This window comes from Xiphias gladius, chromosome 15, assembly GCF_016859285.1.
Source record: "Xiphias gladius isolate SHS-SW01 ecotype Sanya breed wild chromosome 15, ASM1685928v1, whole genome shotgun sequence".
Taxonomy (NCBI): Eukaryota; Metazoa; Chordata; class Actinopteri; order Istiophoriformes; family Xiphiidae; genus Xiphias; species Xiphias gladius.
In genome coordinates, this window is record NC_053414.1 from 16,533,978 (window position 1) to 16,550,236 (window position 16,259).

At 41.3% G+C, this 16,259-nt stretch overlaps 1 protein-coding gene across 15 annotated transcripts in view; it reads right to left on the reverse strand.

The window, feature by feature from the left end:
* Window positions 1-11,442, reverse strand: part of apbb2b (amyloid beta (A4) precursor protein-binding, family B, member 2b) — a 52,517-nt gene extending 41,075 nt beyond the window's left edge. For 11 of the 15 annotated variants that reach the window (XM_040145520.1, XM_040145523.1, XM_040145521.1 and 8 more), the window contains exon 1: window positions 11,357-11,442. The gene's annotated coding sequence lies outside the window, so the exon portion shown is untranslated. The other 4 variants (XM_040145507.1, XM_040145509.1, XM_040145508.1 and 1 more) reach the window with 4 other exon arrangements.
* Between the last annotated feature and the right edge of the window lie 4,817 nt (window positions 11,443-16,259).

Consider the following 16,259-nt stretch of genomic DNA (forward strand, 5'->3'; position numbering starts at 1 on the left):
TGCAGCGTAGCCAACCCCACTCTAAACTCCTAACAGGCTACATCAGTCTCGTGTTTTTCCTTTAAGACTCACTTTTTCAGGCCTCTGATCATCATCTGTAATGTGGAAATATCAGATGTCCACACAGTCAGAGAAATAAAAAGTGGGCATCCTGGTCCTACTTCTGTTATATAAAATCCCAGCGCGCCTCGGAGCATCTTTCCTGCTGCTGACAGCACTGTCGACCAAAGAGTCAATCACACTGGACAAAAGTAAATAAGGCTGTACCAACCTCTAGGTCAAGTAGTGCGGCCAAATTTGCTAACACTTGAACACTGGAGCTGAGAGCATCAGAGCAGCGAACAGCAAATTGTGAGTAGACTCGGGGGGCATCTCAACTGATGACTCGAGTCATCGATGTTTAGGGGGCAGCCCTAACTACTTCTTACAGAAAAATGAATTGAGCTCAATAATATTTAAAATGATAGTGAGATTCAAAAAATGTTATACTTACTTTCCGCTCCATAGGTGTTTACTTATAGTAATAATGAGAAACTGCTAGTGGGTCATGTTGGACGATGTTTTGATTGATTTGTTATTGTTATTAATCTTAGCTGATTGAGCTAACGTTCACGTCACAGAATGGCAGAACGGGTTGCTTCACAGCTACAAATCCCACAGGAGAGAATTCAGAGCTTTTAAAGTGATAAGATTTTAAAAAAACAATATGATGGGCTCCAAAGTTAAAAACTGGTAGATTCGGACTGCTGTCCAATATTGACCAGTTGTCAGTCATGTGCTTTTGATTAATAATGAGACAGCTGCTAGCTGCTAGCTACGCAGTGATGCAACCACCTCGACTTGTCTAGAAGGAAACTGGACCTTCTGTTGGTCTCTTTGGAAATCATATCTTGTGATGTTTGTCGCTTTGGTTGATTAAAATTATCCAGACATTGCCGTGAAAAGAGCATACTAACCAGACATTAGAGAGAAAAAAAAGAGATTCATTTTTTCCTTTGACAAACTCAATGAATCAAGGCTAATTAGTGACAGCTGAGTACATTTTCGCAGAAAGAGTTACCATTTAAGCTAGTAAAATTAGTGGTCATCTAACAAAACTGTGTCTTACAGCTTGGTAAGGCACATTTGATAATAATTTATTTGAAAACAAACTGTAAATCTTTCAGGCCAACCCACACCGCTCATCCTCTTAATGTACTGAATACCCAAATATCTCCTCAGTTTCGAGAGTGTGATCGGCATCTTAAAGGCTTTAATGGGAAATAAGTTGTTATCTATACTTTTGGATATGGTTATATTTTTACAGTTAGACAGCAAGCTCCCATGGTTTCTTTCATCAGCAAAGATAGTTCTCTCAGCACAGTTCATGTTGATTTTTATTAGACCTTCTGCTTCTCTTCTTGATTGCAAGCATTACAGCTCTCTTTTGTCTTTTTCTTTTTCAGTAGACATGGAGGCAAGTATGGAGGCCATGTATATTAAAATCCCCACTCCCGCTCTCAGTTTTATTTTGTTAATGGAAACTATGATGGAAAATATTTATCAATTACCTATTTTTCACAACGAAAAGAAAGACTAAAACTAAATAAAAAGTCAACAAATACAAAGTAAACAAAATTGTGAAAAACGGACGAATCGACAAGTTTTAATGGAAAGTCTTCCTGCATCTGAAGAATCACACACTGTAGCTCCTGATTACTAAAAGTTTCCTCCACTGCCCAAAATCTCTCTTATTCAGAAGAAGATTTAGCTGCTTGACCTGTGACACTCTTATTAATAAGAAACCCCTTGCAAAGTTATGTGTCTGTCAGTAATGTTCTCTCACATTACCTGTTCTTGGAAGAAACAGACTTAAGGACTAAATTCATCTACATCCACTGAGAATTAGACAAGAGGCCGCAACAAAACAGCTGAGACGAACTACGAAAACACTCAGGCAGCACACTGGCATTTATAAAAAGATAAGCTAATGTAAGTATCAAGTGCTGTAGATTAGGAGCTAATATTCACATTACTTTCAGTCGGCTATCTTTAGTGTTCCTATCAGGAGGAGTGAGTAAGTTCCAGGATTAACTTCGGCAGTCCATCTAAATCGACCCCTAGATGTTCGCTCAAGAAAGATCACAGTACTGATGTTTTTCGGCATTATAGCTTCTCCTCGCACACTAAATGCAGAAAATGAACGATATTTTAATGAACAAGTGGGTGAATCCAGATTCTGTATGACTCACAGCTCTGCAGTGAACAGCACAGGTAGCTGCAGTAATGCTAGGTTCTCAGGAACAATTGTACTGGATTAGACTACAGAGAGAAGTTCTGTTCAGAGTTTGGAAAAGCTAACTGGATTTACTGAGGTGAGTCGGTCTGTGTACTACTGCAGAGCAGAGCGACATGGACACCTTGTGAGAGACAACTGTTACCATGGTAAGTGTACACAAAGATGGCGACAGCTGTAGCATCAAAATGCACTGAAGACATAAAAATTAAAAATGTAAGACAAAATGAGACAAACATGTCACTGACGAAAACTAGACTAAGATGTCTTTAGTCTGTGTTGACTAAAATTTGACTAAAACTAATACACATTTCTGTCAAAAGACTTAAGACTAAAACGAAATCAAAATAATCAGCTGCCAAAATTAACACTGCTCTCTCTTAACTGAAAACACACAGACAGGCAGAAAGACATGCACATGCATAAAAGGCCTGTCATATCCAAGGCGAGGGCAGAAGCAGTGGACAGACTGTGTGTCCTATATATAGCTGAGATGTGACAGGACATCCGAGAGGACAGGGAAGTCTAGACACAAACAACACAGCTCTTACTCACACTGTGTGTGTGTGTGTGTGTGTGTGTGTGTGTGTGTGTGTGTGTGTGTGTGTGTGTGTGTGTGTGTCTGTCTGAGTTCAACATGGCCTTATTCTCTCACAATTCATTAGAAAGCCCGTGGCAAGCTGTTCCATGATAATGTCACAAGACTGTATTGTTATCACATCTTAGTCTGATTTGATTGCCTGAAATTTTTGAATGGTTAGCCAAAAACAACATGTCAAGTAATGGGAAGACAGTAAGAAGACACACTCGGAAAATGAGAAGGGAGGGGAGAAGGGGACCAGCGTAAGAACAAGAGATGTCAGGAAAGAAAACGGATCAGAGAGAGAGGGTGACTCATCAGAAAAGGAATGTCCCATCTCTGCCAAAGGAACCACAGACACCACTGCAACGATCGCTCCCTCTCCAATACTTTAAATCATCCCCTCCCTCACTCGTTGTCTCTTCCTCTTACACAATGTCTGCCTCTTTCTCCCACTGTCCCTCTCCCTTCCTACCAATGGAAGTTATCATTGTTGTTTCCTAACATTAGCAGAGCATTCTTCTCTGACAGGACATTGGTTTTGGACGGGGTTGATACAGCTGGCTGACCACGGCCGGTGGACCAGCACCGCACTGTACCGCCACTGTTTGGAGCAAACACACACAGGGCCAACACTGCCTCCACTTGTTTTGACAAGTCACTGCAAAGCCAAAGGGCAAATTCCAGCACTGTGTGGTTTATGAAAGTTACTCTGTTCAATTAATTTCAATTTTAGCTTACAAAACCCTAATAAAGCTTTCTTATGTTATTGCGCTTTTATGAATCACGGTCCAAATATTAAGACAGGGTTGGCAGTGCTTCACATCCATACCACAGATGTTAACTTATTATTAATCCCACCACAGGATATGATGTAAATGCAAGAAACGAATCTGGTCAGGAACCCAAATCACCACAATGACGGCAATCATGATTCAACATTCCTGTCACCTGCCATCCTGTGCATTCACCACACCGGAATGTGTTTCATACTGTTCAAACACTCTGGGCCTGTCAAGGTTAAATGCTACAACAGAGGGAAGAGTGGGAAACTGTTAGCTTTCAAAAGCCATAGTGAGCAAGGCTTGCTCCAGGGTTTTATGGAGGAGGTGGGTGACCTCTCCTGAAAAAAAAAAAAAAAAAAAAAGACCATCTCTTCTAACACAAACAAATAAATAAACTTTACAAAATAAAAAACAATAACCTTTTGGGAGAGGCAACAGGGGTACTATTTCACACAGAAAATGAAATTAAAAGGAAAAACCAATATAAAGTGTCTTAGTAAGATGTTGAGCCACCACTTGCCACTAGAACGGTATCAATGTGCCTTGGCATTCATTCTTCAAGTCTCTGGAACTGTACTGGAGTGATGGACACCATTCTTCCAGAAGATGGTAAATGGTAAATGGACTGCACTCATATGGCGCTTTTCTAGTTTTAAATCGACCACTCAAAAGAGTTTTACACTACATGCCACGTTCACCCATTCGCACACGCATTCATACATCGCATTCACACACACTCACACATACTGATGGCACAGCCAAAAAACATTTCCTCATTTGGTGTTTTGATGATGGCTGTGGAAAATGCTGTCTAACACGTCGATCCAAAAATCCTCCCCATGGGCATTCAGTTGGGTTGAATTCTGGTGACTGCGAAGGCCTTAGAATATGATCACATCATTTTCATACTCATCAAATCATTCAGTGACCCCTCGTGCCCTATGGATGAGGGCATTGTCATCCTAGAAGAGACCACTCCCATCAGGATAGAAATGTTTCATCAAAGGATATAGGTGATCACTCAGAGCAACTTTGTATTGATTTGCAGTGACCCTTGCCTCTAAGGAGACAACTGGAACCAAACCATGGCAGCAAAATGCCTCCCACAGCATAATAGAGCCAGCGGATGTCATGAATTTGTCTGTTGTTTAGGCTGTCATCTACTAACTAAATTAAAATTGCCCCCCCATCTGCCAAACAATTTCCTGGGGGAAACCCTGGTCAGTTATATCGTGGCAGAAAATTATTTTTATTGTCGGTTATATTACTGAATATACTGTTGGTTCATCTATTTATCGTTCAATGTCCAAGCTGTCAAAAATTGTGTGAGACACAATTTCTTCAAAAATGAAGGGATTTATTTTCAAAATAGCAGAAGATTAATTTTCTGTTGATCGACTAATCGATTTAGTTTCAACTCTATACATATGACCAGAAATCAAAGGGTAACTCAGTGTAGTACATTCCTATAACCATACAGTGACTATGATAATGATGGTGTCACCATACAGCCCATTTTGCATTTGGATTTACTGCAAAACAGTCACCTGCAATACATCACAACATCTATAGAAATATAACAAGACTAGGTCAAATCCTAGTATAAGGCTGGATCTTGATTGGTCAAAGTGCGAAATTGAGGACGTTGTTGAAAACTTTTGCGGAACTGCTGAAAACAACTACATTCAATGGAAAGTAGTTAAAGTCGGCTTTAAAAGTCGCTTAATGTAGCTAGATGACACAGTACGCTAATTATCATATTCATGACATCATCATGTTGTATTTGCATTCTGCCTAGTGTCATAACCGTGACGTCGTCTGATAAAAATCACCATACACATAAGTTAAAGAAAACAGCTGTGCGGTGATTTCGGCTGTATTTACTTACAGGGATCTGAAAAGTCAGTAAATCTAGCGCCAAGGGCATTAAGTTGGCAACTCTGACTGTATAGGCCCCCCCGAAACTGTTTGCACCAAATCCTTTTGAAAGAGCAATGGCCGATGGGGATACTCCCAACACTCGGCCGACCGGCCAATGGTGTAACTTCATCACTCAGTCAGTCAGCAACAGACATTTGTGTTTATAGGACAGGCACCACTGCTGCGGTTCAGCCAAAAAGATGCATGACGTAATTGTATTCTGAATTTATTAACTGCCATATGAAGTGCTTTAAGTTTTACTCAACCAAAATCAAATAAATATGTAGAAATACATAGGAACTGAGTTAAAACAAATATGTAAAAATTCACACAGTCTGAACCTTTAAACTCAAATATAACAACATGTATTCATGTGCTTCCATTGAAATCTAAAATGGCCATAAAGTGTAAGAATGGCTGACCTGGCAGAAAGCACAACAGTTCCTGAGCTAAAATGTATGCAGCTAAGCAAGCTGCAATCTGCATTACTGCCAGGCTTTCGACAGTGTATTGCAAGAGCAATTATTGCAATTATTCGTCCCACCTCAAGTAGACTGTAGAGCAAGCACTAATACTGTATTACGTTTTTGAATTGATTTTTATGTCTGAAATGCTAAAAAAATAAAAAAATTGCTTCAACAGCTCTTTTGAGTTCAGTCACATATCGAAGGCTTTAAATACTGTATGCCTGCTTCGTCAGTTAGTACAATATTTGACTGATATCAATGTCACCAATGAACAGCTAAATGCACTGATGTCAAACACATCGTATGATACCTTTGAGAAAAGTAAACTACAAGCACACGTTCGTCACAAAATCTCAGCAGTGAAAAAATGAAAGCAAATCAAAGGAGTTGTAAACGCGAAAGGTTTAATGCATCATGGTCTTTTTTTAGGCTACAAAGGAACACCAAAGGTAGCAACAAAAGTAACACAGTCCCAAAATAAACAGAGAGTCCAAAGATAATTATGAGTAAAGCTAAATTGAACGGCAACACAACGAGAGTCCAATATGTTCTGGTGTAAATTATTGTCCTTTGGTGGAATAAATGCAGATACATTATACCTGTTGGATAACAATCCTTGAAAGTAATTGTGTGTGAGATGTTTTGAATAGCATATTGAATGCTTTCTAGTTATCAGTTAACTGTCAATATTTCACTTGGCATAAGCCCTCAGTCCTCAGCATTCCTTGTGCTTTAGAGTTGCCTATAAGAGATGAACATCTGTTTATCTACTCAAGTGTTCCTTGCAATAAGGATGGGTTATAAGAGAAGTGAAGTACAGACTCTGAGTCAGGCCTTGTTTTGAAACAGCACAGCAGAAATCCTTGAACTCGCTGTAGTGGGCCAATTTACAGAGGCATCTGGGGCTTTGGCCTTTACAGCCTCTTTCATCACATTCTGGCCTTCATAGTGTATGATGATGTGTATGTGTTTGAAAGTCAGAGGAGGGGAGGGGATGTCAGAGAGAGAGGGAGAGAGAGAGGCAGAAAATCCTTAAGCAGCTGAACTGGGAGGGATAGGGGTATACGTATGCAAGTACAGTGATGCAGAAAAGACAACATCAGAAACAGAAACATATAAACAAAAGGGAGCGAAAGTGTGTGTACATGTCCACCTAGTGTGTGAGCACGGGCGTAAATCTGTGTCTGCGTGTGCAGGGTTTCCTGTAAAAGTGGAAAACTTGTCCATCCTCGCCTACTTCCACAGGTAATTTGCAGGCAGAATAACATGCATACTGACGACCCAATCACAAGGCAGACTTGACAATGAGAAGACAGTCGATCAGCGAGGGCTGTCAGGAGCTGACACATTACACAGCAGCCCACACACACACACACACACACACACACACACACACACACACACACACACACACACACACACACACACACACACACACACACACACACACACACACACACACAGACAGACAGACAGACAAAGAAAGAAAACAAAGACACAAAGTAATACTAAGCAAAAAGAAGGCAATGGGGAACCAGCATGTGGGTGAAAAACTGTCAGAAAGAGTGAAGCAGGCAGATAGACAGAGGGACAGATGGAGAGAGAGAAAAGGGGCCCTATCATTCAGTTTCACACCCTACAGGATGAACAGGGCCTCTGTGCTCCTTCTCTGTTCAAACACACCTCACGGCTGTCTGCTCCCTGCAACAACAATGCACAGATATACACACACACACACACACTGCAGCCTGCCTGACAGTGGGCACAATAACCCTATTGAGAGGCATCGATAAGGGGCTGAAAGAGAAAGTGAAGAGAACGAGATTGAGAAAAAGACTGACACCACACACATACAGCACTACACATAAATACACACAAATAAACTGCAGTGTGGTTATCTTGCCAACTTGACAGCCTGGGATGAATCTACTCTCTGCTGTGCTTAATTCATCATTCATCTGTCCAATCTGGTTAGACTCCACAAACACACTCACACTCACACGCACACACAAACAAAAAAAATATGCACATGCCTGCATGCACACACTTGTTTGGTCAAGGGCGGACCAGTGGTATTGTTTCACAGGGGAAGCAGGGTGATGATAACGGATCTCCATACTTTTTATCTGATTGCTCATACACACCGACACAGTACGCACTGTCACACAGCCATGCGCGCACATGCACACTTTCGCCATCCTCTCTCATCCGCTGTTGTGCATGACCTCGACCACACACAGACTAACAGGTTGGTGCTGCAAGGCAAGAAAGTCCCAACACCACACACAGAGACACAGACATACACATTTATAGTCTGTCCAGCATAATTACATCCAATCTGAAGAGCACTTTTGGCCTAGCTAAGATATCGTATTTTTGGGCGTCTGACATACTCACAACTTCACAAGATGACATCTTACATTACTGAATAGCTATTTCTGTCCATGTCCATGCGCAATGTGTACAGAATGTGTAAATGCTCATGTAACTCCTTTATTTTTGCCTCTCTTAGAGGTGATACAAGCTGCCTAAGCAGAAAAGGGGCCATCTTGAAAGTGAGGCACTTTCCTAAACCAAAGCTAAACAAACATGCAAACACAAGCACACAGGAACTGTCTGCAATGCTCGGCCCAAACTCAGCCCATAAATATCCAAGTCACTTTTTCCATACTCAGCAACTCCTGATGTTGTATAGAAATTATACCGCGGAAGTGAGGGAGAGTAAATGAAGAGGGAAAGAAGGATGAAGTGAAAAGAGGGAGCCGGAAAGTGGGAGAGGGGCAGAATATAAACCAACTTAACATCCCAAGAGCCCTAAGCAATTAGAAATGACATCATGCCCCCCCACACACACACACACACACTCAAGACCAGGGCCAGGTCAGGATAAAGAGCCAGCTAGTGGGGCAAGGAGGCTGGGGGGATAGAGAGGGAAGGAGGCAAGGTAGGAAGGCAGGCAGTGACGGAGAGGGAGAGAGGATGACGGTGCACCATTTCTACTATGGTGGTACAGTGACACATTCATTTTTGCAACTTGCACTAATTAACTAAGCAAGCCAACACCGCAACACAAACCTTATAAAACCACCACAACCACTGCCTAAAACAGTGAATAGTGGCCGTTTACAATAGGAGTGTATACACTAAATAGTAAAATAGAAGGTTTTTCAGATTGCAAACATGACATTATGCCAAGTTTCATTCATTGTTTACGCTTTTTGAGAATTGAGAATTTATGACAACACCCCCTAAACACACACACAACAAAGCACTGGTGCAAATGTGGTGCAAAACCAATGCATGAGAGCCACTGTCAACAGGAGAGAAAGGAAGGGAGACAGAGAGGGAGAGAAACCTCAGTGGTGCAGTCCAAAAGCAGAAGACAGGTCCTCTGGTAATTCATGTTACTGTCAACAACTTCAGTGTCCCTTCTGCCTCCTCAGAAACACGTACAGTATACCACATCAACTGTTTCACAAGTTCTTACATTGTTTCAACACAACAAATCCAGTCCTTGTAAAAGTAAGCCCTCACCTTAAGTCAGTGGTTTGGAAAGGAAAACTCAACAATAATTCTTCTCCAACATCTTTATGCACAAACAAAACATATCTGAGCCCTCTCTCTACCCTCCCTACCTCCAAGACATTTAAACAAGAAATGTATTCACATCATTCTCTAGATCCTTTAAGTAAAAAAAAAAAAGTAAACAAGCAATTAAGTGGTTTCACTGTTTGTACAAAACAAGCAGGCGTATTATCTCATGGGCCTTGAAAAAAAATACTGCCAGAGCAAGGCTGGAAAAGATTAGCTAGCTGTGTCCAGCCAGCATCACGCACCAATTCAAGCTTCAACCTCACCCCTTGGGGCCTGCATGGCCTACAGCCCCAGACTATCCACGTAATGTGCACAAGTCAAGAGAATACCCTCCTTTATGTCTGTTTGCTTCACAATGAGCCTTTTTATTACTTAAATTGTAGTTCAAGACAGGGGACACAGCCACGAGTCGGGAGGTGGAGCATCTCTGGATAGCTCTGACTTGTCATGCTTCTGGTGCAGAAACAATTAGTCGATTAATCGATTATTTCATTGGCAGAAAATTAACGGATAACTATTTCTATAAACAGTTAATCCTTTAAGACACATAATAAGCAAAAAAGCCAAACATTCAATAGTTGCAGCTTCACAAATTTTAGGACTGGCTGTTTTTTTAGTTTTTTTTTTTGTTTGTTTTTTTAAAGGAGGCAACTTTGGGCTCTGGGAACCCGTGACAGAAAGTTTAAATACTGACTTGTTTTTCGGCTGAACAGTGAATTAGACAAACAATCAACAGATCAGGGAATCATGAAAATAATCAGTGTTTAAGTCTATTTGGAGCACAAATTAATAACCCTACTTAGTAACAAGTCCCGGGTTCCCAAACCCATTCAGTTTCGTAGGTCTATATATGCAGTGTTTTAGCCGAGGAAGAATTGCCGGGAACAGCACAAGTAAACTTCAGCTCACCGGTGGAAATGCAATGGGAAGTCAATCTCTGCGTACCTTTTTTTATACATTTAGAGATTACGTCATGAATTAACAGCTAAAACCCTAGTAAGAGGAAGAAAAACTAATTGGTTATTGTACATATGTACATTTTTTTAGGGCTTTTCTCTCTGTCTGGTGGTTGGTTAACTTTTGATGAATGGCCGACTGCTTGTCAGTTTACCAGCCACTTACCTGCTGATAGGCCCTGTCTACACAATGACAGCTCAAGTGAAAGAGTCGCGACGTTTTTACGGATGCGTTGCTCTACAGCCCGGTCTCGTCCGTTTTGCGGCGTGTTCGCCCCTCAACACATCCCCCTAACACGGCAGCCGAGCGGAAGCAGCCGAGCCTCGCAGAAGAAGGGGTGGACGAGCGGCTGGCCGCCCGCGACAACGCTTCCCCGTTCGGCTGTTCGGCGGCTCCCGTGGCGGCTCGTAAACAGCCGCTGCATTCCCTGACACTACGTAAGTACTCATTCACCTGTCAGCGCGGACGCAACCAAATCTGACGATACACTCAAGGAAACACACGCCGGGTCATGTAAACGTCCCCACCACCACCACCACCACCTCCCTCGCCTCCAATCTGCCGCCGCAGCCTCCCAGTCTCCTCTCCCCCACCTCCCCGACTTGTTTGCAACACAACGGGCCCCTCAGATGGCAGAGCAATGCGTCGCCCAGAAGCATACGGAAAGTTACTCACGTCTCCGGTCATTTTAGGGCTGAGAGGGTAAACCGTAATGGCACCTCAGCGGCCACAGCTCCCCGTATTCAAGCGAACATTCTCGGCACAACACATCACTCACCTCCTCTCCAGTGTGTTCACGTCCTGCTCGCTGCGCTCCTGTCTTTTTTCTCCTCCCCTCCGTTTTCTCTCGGCTTGTTTCTTTTCTCCTCCCTCCCAGATGCCGCTGTTCTCCGACAGGGGGAACCGTGGGACGCTGCTCCGGAAGCAAACGCTCCTCTGTGATTTTTTTTTTTTTTTCTTTTAAACTCCCTCTGTTATCTGGATTTATTTATTATACCACTCTATACTATGGAGATGGTCACCTAATGTCATTACTTTACCCTATAGCGGTGCTACGAATGACTGCTTTAATTCCGGCAGCAGACTGATGATAGAGGGAAGATAAGGAAAAGGTCGTTTTTCTGAGGGACATTTGAAAACTTGAAAGTTTTCTATACGTTGTGATGCTTTTAATGTTTTTCCTAAGAAATCAGCAATTCTTAAACACAGTCTAGATGATGATGATGATGATGATGAAGAAGAAGAAAAACAGTAATTGTGCAAAAGTTTGGCCACTGTAACCGCGCAGAGATAGAAAACATTATCATGCCCAATGCAGATCAGTTATTCAGATGAATAGAAAAAATTATAGAGCCTATAAATAGCAGACTACAATACTTTACCCTAGGTCAATGTGTATAATAAAGTGGCTAGAAAAAGTAATTGAACCCCTTGGAATTACCTGCTTTCATCTATAAATTTGTATTAAATTACTGTTAGATTTTCATATAAGTTACAATTTTGGACAAACTCAATCTACTAATAACACACAAATCATTGTACATCAATCAAACATTCATAGTGTAGGTTGGAAAAACTATGTGAACCCCTCAGCTAATGACATCAACAGAAGCTCATTGGAGTCAGGAGTTAATAAAACTGGAGTCCAGTCAATGAAACCAGAATGGAGGTGCGGATTAGAGTTACTGTTACTTATAAAAAACCCTCAAACATTTTGAGTTTCGCTGTTCACGAGAGGCATTGGCTGGTGTGAACCACGCCTTACAAACAAGAAGTCTCAGAAGACTTACGATCTAGAATTGTTGATTTGCATCAAGCTAGAAAGGGTAACAAACTAATATCAAAGAGTTTAGATATTCAGTCAACAGACAAACGGACTAAAAATGGAGACAATTTAGTTCTGTGGCTACTCTGCCTGGAAGTGTGCGCCTAATTAAAGATAACCCCAAAGGCGCAACAAAGAATATTCATTGACGTAAAGAAGAAGCCCAGGGCAACAGCTAAAGACTTGAATGAATTATTGGAACTGGTCAACACCTCTGTTCATGAGTCTACCACACACAAATCATGGCGCATGGTTTTGTGGGACATCATGGAGGAAGACGCTGCTCTCCAAAAAACATCACTGTGCACCTGAAGTTTGTTGAGGAGCAGCTTGACACTCCAAAACGCTACTGGGAAAATGTTTTGTGGACTGATGAAACTGAGGTTGAATTGTTTGAGAAGAACATGCAGCACCACGTGTGGTGTAAAAAGTGTACTACATATCAACATGAAAACATCAGCCTTACAATGAAGTATTGTGTAGGGAGTGTCATGATTTGGGGCTACTTTGCTGCCCCTGGGCCTGGACAGCTCAGCATCATCAAGGGGAAAATGAATTCCCAGGTTTATCAAGGTATCTTACAGGATAACGTCAGGGTGGCTATCTGTCAGCTGAAGCTCTGTCAGGAAGAATGGTCCAACATTCCTCTTGAACGATGTGCAGATCTGATCCACAGCTACTGGAAGTGCTTGTTTGAGGTTATTGCTGCCAAAGGAGGTTTGACCAGTTATTAAAACCAAGGGTTCACTTACTTTTTCCACCAGCACTGAGAATGTTTAATGGATGTGTTCACTAAAGTCCTGAAAGATTATAATTGTTTGTGTGTCATTAGCACAAGTGTGTTTGTCTATACTTTTGACTTAGATGAAGATCACATCATATTTCATGAACAATTAACACAGAAAACCAGATAATTCCAAAGGGTTCACATGCTTTTTCTTCCCACTGTACATTTGCAAAATCAATAGTGTTTTCTCCTGATATTCCAGATCAAAGTGACACAGTATATATTGTATAGATAGACTATATTTGAAATATAGTTATAGATAAAGTTGTATTTATGCATAATAGCTATAATCGAAACATAACATGAAAATAATATAAAGATAATGTGAATAAAAAATGATGAATACAAAATGAACATGTGATATATAAATAAACATGGGAAAAAGACTACAACAAAGCTATAGTAGCAGCAGCTATTACAATACGCATTACTGTAGTTACACATACATGCTATTACATAGTGTAATAGCATGTATGTAAAATATTTTTTGCTACGTGCAGCAAATACATGCTATTACAATAGCATGTATTTACTGCACCTGGCAAAAAAATATTTTTAACAAAATATGAATAAATAACTAAATTATTTGAAATGTCAGTTAAAAAAAACAACAAAGTAATCAAATGGCAGATTGACATTTCTTTCAAAATATTAAAACATTCGCACGGGATGTTCATAAAAACAACATCACACCATCAATATGATAATATCAATACTACCCACTAAGAAGTGCTGCGATCAAATAACAAAATATTAGTCTAATAATAATAGCGTTTAAAAGATAAACACTATTGTCAGTTTGTAATCATTGTTATGACCCACTTTTCTACCTAATAATAATGATATAAGACTTATTGCCTCGCTGTACTGTAATACATTTATGGGTAATAAAGCAACATTTATATTTGATTTCTCCAGCGTCCCTAACTACAAACAGCAAATGAACAGTACAAAGCCACCACACATGGCAGGATTTGGCAGTATTTGGTATTGTGTCAGAAATGTACTGACAAGGAACAACTAAAAGAGCATTTAGTCTGAAATGAGCACATCTGTTGTTTGGGCAAATTTAATCCAGTGGAGTTCGCTGTAAAAGCTCAACGATCATAAATAGTAGAAAACAATCTACAGTATAGGGCCTAAAGGAATTACTGTGTACATCAGAGCCTCTTTTGCATACAGAGGCACCTGAAACCAACTTAAACTTTCCAGCCTTTATGCTTTTGCCCCAAGCTAAGTCTCAGTAGGTGAGGCTGGAGGCATTGTGTGGAATTCAAGCAAATATGGTAAGTATTCTTCTTGAATATAAATTTGTCCTGCCCTCTGCTTGATTAAAAAACAGAGCTGCATGGAATCTATTCAGGATTCAGTCCCAGAAGACTTTAATAGTGAATAGTATTTTTAATTACCGGCCTTTCTGGAGTTGTATATGAAATAGGTGACTGGATTATCTTCAAGCAACTTTCAAGTCTGTGCAAAAGGATTTTCATAGCATTAAAAAAAATTAATGAGGAGAAATTGGTGCCTGGAAGGTAGGAAAGGGATTTAAAAAATTGTAAGCCATGCTTTTGTTTTGAAAAATAATTGGCAATATTGTAAACAAGACTAATCTTAGACTTAGTCTTGTTTCATGTAAATAAGTACCCACTGATTAGAATAAAGAGATTGCAGTGGTCCAGTGTCATCAACATCCTGTTTCTGTCCAATAACATGAATTTTCCAATATTTTTATATACATTTTAACTTTAGAATAAGTATGGCAACATAAGCAATTTTCAACATATACAATACTCACGTAAATATATCAAATATGTTTGCGACGTACAGTAATCTTGTACGCATACAGTATGAGGGAGTACAGTCTAGTAAAGTATTGACACCTGGTGGTTACAGTGATTTACTGCATTGTTTGTTACATCTGTCTGAAATAATATTGAGAGGATAGCTATCACACTATTGCCCACATAAATGCAATCTGCCTGGAGTCTATTTCAGTCTGTAAATTGTAGGAAAGAAGAGACAGACAATTTCTCTCATTGACTCCACAAACACGTGTCATTTATTTCAGCGCACAAAATGAGCGAGTTAAGATTGCACTGCCCAAAACAATTATAAACATAGAGATCATCTTACCCAGAAGGCACTCTATCTTAAAGAGACCATGTCTACCTAACACAGATAGGCACAGAATGTAACTGTGTGTGTAGAACATAAATCAAACCACCAATTATGGTGAATTATGAACTGTTCATAGAGTCCACGACATACATCCCCCAGAATTCGCCATAATAGAAAAAGGCAGCATTGAGGAAGGTGGATGGGCTGGCTGTAAAGGCTCTGCCAAACAGGAGCAGGGGCTGGAGCCTTAGAGATGGCGTGGGGGTAGTGTGGGGGTGGAGGAGCCCTAGGGGCCTCATGGGGGGTTGGGGTCTGGGCTAGTCCAGCAGGTCAGCGCAAATCCAGGTGAGCTGGTTTAAGGCAATCCACGAAAACATGCTCCAGCTTTCCGTCAACATCCACAACAATGTGCTTGTCCCCAGTGTACAGTATGCAGCACGGGCCGTCGCAGGGAGATTGCAGGGGTACACGGTGGGCGTCGTGGTGGACGAAAATGTATTCTGCCAACTGCAGACTTGCAAGGACGTGAGACTGTGGGAGGCTGTGTTGGAAAGAGGGGACTGGTGAGAAAAACTGTTATCCAGGAGCACGGTTGATGAGTTGCAGACCGGGGAGCTGTGGTATTGAGGATGAAATCCCCTGGAACCTGCAGTGGCTGGCCGTAAACCAGTTTTGCAAACGAGGACTGGAAGTCCTCTTTAGGGAAGGTCCTGAGGTCCAGCATGACCCTCAGGAACCTGTCAACCTAACTACTGTTCTTGAGGCTGGTCCAAAGAGCAGCCTTCATGGAGTGATGAAACCACTCACACAACCCATTGGCCTGCGGGAATTACACGGAGGTGCGGTGGAGCTTCATCCCCAGACTCTCTGTGGCTGTCTTCCAGAGCTCAGACATAAACTGTGAGTCCCAGGTGAAGGAGAGGTCTGATGGGGTGCCGAACAAGGAGACTC